The following is a 7,631-nucleotide window of genomic DNA, read 5'->3' as shown; positions in this document are numbered from 1 at the left end:
CAAAATCATTCTCACTCACAGTTTTCCTTTTGGTTCCAAAACGATGATATTTAGAAGGCAAAAATAAAACTACTCCCAATCCAAAATTAAATAGATTTTCAGAATCCAACACATCACCATCTCTTGCCAAGTATAATATATAACCATGCATGACTTTCATTTTGCAAGCTTCCATTCCCGATTTCACTCTCTCTTAGAAGAGCACCTGTCAACAACCTCAAACGGCGATAATCATTAAGCTGTAAGTATTCCTCTTTAATCTCAATTCATCTAAAATTCATTTCTTTTACAAAAACTCTTCAAGAATTGAGATTCTTTCCCAAATTGAGACAGAAGAACAGAGCTCATCGATTGATAAAAACTGAAACTGATCATACACATACCACCAATTTCAATTCTTTAGATAGAAATGTTATATCTCAATCAGTAACTGAATGTGGGCTTAGGCCATTAAATTATCAGATGGGTTTGAGCGATTCAAGTGGATGGGGTTATTGTACAGAAGAACAGTTATAAGAAATGTTGTTAAAGAATTTGGATTATTTGTACAATGAGGATATTGCAAAGCTTGTTTCGTTGGGTTATGATGAAGATGTGTATTGTTATGGTGCTATGGATGTTTTTGACTAATATATTGCATAACTGGTTGTCGTATTTGAATAATGGAAACGTTGTTAATTTGGAGGATACCGAGCATAGCTTTGCGGATTTAGGCAGTTAGAGGAGTATTCGTTGGTTGGTATGGTGTGTTTGTTACAGCAAGTTAAGCCACATTTTAGTGAAGCGGATGCAATGTGGTGTTGACTCTAGTCTTGTTGATGTTGTGCCTGCTATGAGTTTCGGAAATGGGGGTGCTAATGAGTTTACTGTGAGGCGCTTCTTTTCGTATGCCTCGGAATCTTCTTTGCAACGGGAGATTGATTGCCCAAAGAGGTTTAATCTCACCCCTTCGATGAAAACTTTGTTGAAGAGGAACATTGCGGCTTTTGCAGCTGGATTTAGGGCAAACTAAAAGTACCTAAGAATCAATCACAAACTTGTCCTAGTTCTTCGTGTGGTGGGGACTCGTCAAATGGAAGTAAATCAGGGTTTGAAAGTGGACTTGGGCAGTCTGATGAATCTCAGAATCTGAAAATCCAAGAGGTGGTTAACTCCGTCTTGAGTAAGTTTTGCAATCTGAATCTAGATGAGAATTCTGAGCAGGTCCACGGCCAGATAGACCAGAAGAACGAGATGATTTTGAATTTGATCCATCGGATAAAGGATCCAGAAAGGCATGTGAAAAAGCGGATAGACTGGGCCCACCAGAAGGCAATGCAAGTTGCAAGGAAGCTCAGTAATGACTTAATTGAGCTTAAGATGTTGCGGATGGAAAAGGAGGAGACGCAAAGACTAAAAAAGGATAAGCAGGTCATCAAAGACACTACCACAAAAAGTCTCACACATATGGAGACTATTCTACGGATAGCAAGTGACAGAGTTGACTGTGCGAACCTGGCAGTGAAAAAGCTTGAGACTGAAAATGCCAAAATTAGGGAAGAGATGGAGACATGCAAGTTAAGCGCATCAGAATCTGCAACATCATGCTTGGAGGTTGTAAAGAGGGAGAAGAAGTTCCTAAAGAAATTTGGAGGCCGGGAAAAATAGAAAAACAAGCTTCAGGAGGATAATGCTGCAGAGAAGCAGAAGATCTCAGATTTGCAGCAAGAGCTGGTTGAGGTCAAGGCAGCTCAAAAGGAAGCTGAGGTATGCGCTTTCTTCTCTTTATTATTTTCTGTTTACTTGTAGTGTAAATGGAAAGTTCACAGTACTTGCATCACTTTTTGAGAAATTGGGCTCATCTATCTTCTCTTTCTAAAGTCATAATCCACCTTTTAAATTTAAGGGATGTGGGATTGTACTGCGGACTTATGATGGTTCTAGTACAATATTTGTGTGTTTGTTCATTATCAGTGGTAATCTTTGTTAGCATTATCATGGTTCTAGTACAGTATTTGTGTGTTTGTTCATTATCAGTGGTAATCTTTGTTAGCAATTTTGGGTTTCAAACATTTTCTTTCTGTTTAACATGATTAATACAGAGGTGCTTAGCAAAAACGTTCATCTGTTGGGTTTATGTGATAGTTGAATAGTAATAATAGAGATTGCGCAACCACATTACCTAAATTATTTTATTTGATTAAGCTTTATCTTGAATATTATTAATAGATTTCTCTCTGATTTGCATGTTGATAAAGAAAGAGGAGTTATATGATGCATATATAGAATTTAGAAATTTAAGTAGTTTCATGTTAAATCACAGTCGACTCATCCTTCATTGAAAAATTACTTAGTTTATATGTGGCAAGCATTTTAAGATGATTTTTGAAGTCCCAATTAAGCTACTCAATGAGTTGGGCTGAACTTCTGCAGATCATCAGGAATCATATATGTTGTTTGCTCCACAATAGTAAATTACAAGATTGACCAAAACCATGATGAACCTGGATGGAGATAAAAGATAGGGTGTTTTCATCTTGCAAGACTTGTTTTGAACCCCAAACCTTTTGGGACTGCCAGGGGATTATGACATTGATTACAAGCCTCCTTTTCTGCCCTAATATTTGCATTCTCAGTCTCAACCAGTTGTTGCTGCAAATCTGAGATCTTTTGCTTCTCAGGAGCATTATCCTCCTGCAGCTTGCTTTTTTTTTTTCCCAAACTCCAAGCTTCTTTAGACACTTCTTCTCCCTCCTTACAAACTCCAAGCAGGTTGTTGCAGGTTCTGATGTGTTGAACTTCCAAGCCTCTATCTCCGCCCTAATTTTAGCATCTTCAGTCTCAAGCTTTACTGCTAGGTTGGTACGGTCAACTTGGCCGCTTGCTCTCCATAGAGCAGTCTCCACATGCGTGAGGCTTTTCATAGTAGAGTCTTCGGTGGCCTACTTACCCTTCTTTATTCTTTGTATCTCCTCCTTTTCCATCCTTAACATCTTGAGCTCAGTTAAGTCATTACTGCGCTTCCTTGCAGCTTGCATTGCCTTCTGTTGGGCCCAATCTTTTCGGTCCTTCGCCTGCCTTTCTAGATCCTTTATCTGATGGATCAAATTCAGAATCACCGCGTCCTTCTGGTCCAGCTGGCCATTGAACTGCTCTAAATTCTCAACAAGATTCAAATCACGAAACTTACTCAAAACAGAGCTAACCCACTTCTTGGTTTTTCAAAGTCTGAGATTCATCAAACTGCCTAATTCCACTTTCAGATCCTGATGCACTTCCATTTGATAGGTCCCCACCAGGCAAAGAACCAGGACAAACTTGTGATTGATTTTGCAAGTACTTTGAGTTTTCCCTAAATCCAACTACAAAAGCTGCGACGTTCCTCTTCAACAATGTTTTCATTGAAGGAGTGAGATTAAACCTCTTTGGACACTGAAGTTATGCAAAGAAGATACCGAGGCATATGAGAAGAACCGCTTCAGAGGAAACTCATTAGCACCCCCATTCCCAAACCCCAACCACCATGAAACCTACACATAGCAGGCACAAATGTCAACAACTTTAATTAATCGAGATGTATACTTTATATGATGTAAACATTTATTGGCCTACATTTATGACCAACTTGTATTTATGCGTGATCTTATTACATTAGTGTAGAAATGATTGATGAATAAGATGCATTCAATTTCTTAAAACTTTAGTGCGCTAAGACACGAACACCTGAAGACGATAAGGTTAAAACCTTACTTTACTAGATAATAGTGTTGTAAAAGGTACGAACCCTGAAGCTAAGTGCTAAGTAGGTTGGACGCTTCCCTTCGCATATGCGGAACTTTAGTGCAATGCAACTATGTAGTAAGGCGTGCAGCTAAACACTAAATATTGACGGCAAAGCTATGTATTCATTGTTATGAAAAACATCATGGGTATATATGTTAGTAATTAGGAATAGGAAATTAGAAATATAGTTTAAGGAAAGTAGTCACACATTTAAACTAGAAACTCAAAACTCTACTTTGCATCGGAGTCGGAAATTTAAAATGAGTTTGAACTTGATTCACACGATTTTTACTCCATGTGTTTCACGTGAAAGATGTAAAAGGGGTTGATAGAGCTTTAAAATCATGTAGAAGGAAGTTATCATAAAGGACCTACGACCTCTTGAAGTTCATGCAGTCTTATTAAAGATCAAAATACAACCAAAGGAAAAAAAATACATATAGGGAATACCAATCAATACAAACTAGTTGAGATTAAGGTCTAATCGTGTTGATATATTTGCCCCCAATGTTTTCAAAAGCGAAAAACACTAGTAAGCAACGTGGTCCTTGGGGTTCGAGGTGCATGCCTGTTTCAAGTGAGGCACATGCTTTTTTAAAGTGAAGTTTGAAGTGATGTGCATGCTTCTTTTAAGTGAAGCGCTCAATTTAGGAAAACTATAATATCATACATATATGAATTTAGTACTATATCATAATTTTAAAAAATATTAATTTCAACATCTAATACACATTATTACTAATCCAACTCCTCAAAGTTGAGATTCAAAGAATTGGTCGTTTCTTGTTAGGTTCACTTTGTTCATTGTTAGAAGTGCACACTTCTGAAGCGCATGAAGTCGTGACCCTCCTCTTTGCGTCGCTTTAAACGACGAAGCAATGACTTTTAATAACACTCTTTACGTCTTTCACATTTGACAGCACTACTCTAAAGGAGTAGTTTAACCCAAATCTATGCAAGTATTCCTTCCTACCTTTTAAATGCAAACAGAAAACACATCCATACATCCGTGGAAAAGAAAGAAAATGGTGTGTTAAGTAGAGGAATGTTGAGTCTCCTACATCAGTAAGGGATGGGGGATTTGGTCTTTTACTTGGGTGTTCCCCCATCGGCTAAGGGATGGGGAACTTCAACAGGGAACATAAAAGATTTCCATTTCTAAATGAATTTCTTTTTCTAATTTTGCTAAGAGCCTATTCAGGGAAATAACATAACTTCTTCATATTCAAGCTTGAAACACCAGTTATGCTCTAGGAACATATAATATTTATAAATCTCAATCAAGAAATCAAAAGTAGGAAGTTAGGAAAAATGAGATGGCGTGGACAATTAGAGTGGTAATCTTTTTAGGATATGGTCAACTCTAGCCTGAGAATCCTTATTCCTTGGAGCTAAATAGTGGTCATTTGCCACTTTGCTCTCCCGGTTATTTGAACCTAGGGGTGGATCTAGAAGATCAGTTACTACCTTACGGGTTCACATGAACCCAGTAGCTTTTATCCAAACCCCGTATATATATATGTTAGGAAATCCTCTAAATATTTTTAAATATTGTATTGATCCAATTATTATTGTAATATTAACTTAAGGTCGCTGTATGAATTCATAAATTTCAAATTCTGGATCAGCCCCTCTCGAACCTTCTACGTTATCTATGGAAGTAGAGGTCTTCAACAATTAAATCATCCCTACCTTATGAACTATTGGAGTGATAATCAATAATCATCCTCTTCTCTTGATTTATTTTGAATCAAGATGAAAATGAAAAGCGATGTCAGTTGAGGAGCATCGTAACTTATTTGTTATTTTATATTTATAATTTTTTCTCTTAAATAACTGAGAAATTTGTGGTTTCCAGCATTGAAACTCGGGTGATGGTCTTTTCCTGCTACCCTTATCCACTTAGATATTAGACTTGGCTCCCTAACAACATTCGAACTCGTGATGCGTGTCCATCACACATCCAACACTGTATTACCTTTGTTATTTATTATTTTACCAAAACTGTGGCGTTATGGCACCCAGGGGTGTGTCCTAGTGGTCAATAAAGTAGGAAGAGAACCATGAGATCTCAGGTTCAAATCTTAACAGAGACAAAAACACTAGGTGATTTCTTCCCATCTGTCTATTTCTTGATGGACAGTGTTACCTGGTACCCGTTGTTGGAGGGAGATAGCAGGTATCTCGTAAAATTAATCGAGGTGTGCGCAAACTTGCCTGGACACCACAGTTATATAAAATATCTAAAAGAACCGGGGCGCTTTGGTTATTAAGCTGATAAGCATGCTTTCTTGTCAGAGGAGGGGCCACATTAAGCTCTGCTAATATGTCTTATCTTTGGAGCTATAAACTTATTTGGTGGGCTGGGGGGTTTTTTTGGTTGGGGGGGGGGGGGGGGGGGATTGTGGAAGAGAAGAGGAAAGTTGTACAGAGCTATGGATTTAGAGAACCAACATAGTGTTTCAACATATTTTTGGCAAGTTTTGGAGAAATTTTCCAGCAAAAGGATTGAAGAGGAACTCATTAATTTCTATCTCTTCAACAAATAAGAAAAAATATGAAGCTCATTAATGATCCGTGATGGCAGTACGTTATGAGAAATTAGGAAATAAATGAAAAATTTCCGCTGCTTCTAAAAATAAGCGCTTTGGTTATGCTTCTAGAGCTATATGCACGCACAGTTATGATTGCCTAAAGTTTTATCAAGAAAGTTTCATTCCTTTTGTAAGTGTGGATACTTCTATTCGTTTTTTAACATATATTCATGTTCTTATTTCAAGAATGCTTGGCTGTTGGCTGAAAAAAGCCTCTTCTTTTATCCCCTTTTCTGATAAGTTGGCCAAAAATATCGATCATTGTCACAAAATTATTACACTCCGAAACTGTTACTACTTGTAATTTTCTTCCATGTTTAGTATTTTTGGGATGTGATAATTAATCTATTGGATATTCATAAATTGTATTGAATTATATGCACACCTTCAAATTCGTGACAATTAAGATTTTGAGATAATTGAAGGTTTCAAGCCCTAGTCTTAAGAGATGAGAATTTAGGATTTGAGAGACTATTAATGGATGAAATTGACTAATTTTCTGGATATATGACCCTTAGGTTACGGGTGATATGATTTTTCAATAAAATTTCAGTTTTGCCCTTGTGGGTCTGTGGTCACTTTTTAAGGTCATTTTTGGGTTTCGGATATAAGTATCAATATAGGTGTCCTTAGATTTGTATTCTAACGTAAATCGCATATTTGATAGACTTTGATTGTTCAGAGGCTCTCCGCAAAGGAAAGGCATTGGTTTGATCGCTCATGGCACCCGCTTGGCCTTCAAGGTAGGTTACGGTCTACTTTAGTTAGACTTTGATTAGAGAATCGTATGTAGTTGTAGAAAGTGACGGGGATAGCATGATAGGCCTTCGGGCATGAAGTGGTGGTGAATTCCAATTAGGTTGGTTATGTCAGCTGTTATGTGGGCTTGTCGTCATATGTGTTGTTTTATGTGATCATCACCTATTTGTATCTCTGCAATATACTAGCTCACTCATCACATGGAAGGGAAGTGTTATATTGATAATTGAATCGTGAACAGTAACATGACTTGTACTTGTTGATTGTATATTGGCGATGTTGTTGAGACTGATATCATGCATGGCATGCTTTGCATACTTATGTTGTCCTGATGGTGAGGTGAGTGATTGAGAGACTCTAGGTCCTTGCCGGAGATTGAGAGTGACAGAGAGACTCCGAGGTTTTTGCCGGAGATTGAGAGTAATAGAGAGACTCCGAGGTCTTTGCCGAAGATTGAGAGTTATTGTTAGCCTTCGAGGTTTCTGCCAGAGAGCACGAGTGGTACATGGACTTCGC

General features: G+C 37.7%; 1 pseudogene; it reads left to right on the top strand.

Annotated features, from left to right (window-relative positions):
- Positions 1-216: 216 nt before the first annotated feature.
- Positions 217-1,865, top strand: LOC132635269 (MND1-interacting protein 1-like; annotated as a pseudogene).
- Positions 1,866-7,631: the final 5,766 nt, after the last annotated feature.

The sequence above is a fragment of the Lycium barbarum genome, chromosome 4, assembly GCF_019175385.1.
Source record: "Lycium barbarum isolate Lr01 chromosome 4, ASM1917538v2, whole genome shotgun sequence".
Lineage (NCBI taxonomy): Eukaryota > Viridiplantae > Streptophyta > Magnoliopsida > Solanales > Solanaceae > Lycium > Lycium barbarum.
The sequence above is the reverse complement of the archived record's forward strand: the minus strand, read 5'-3'. Positions and strand labels throughout refer to the sequence as shown.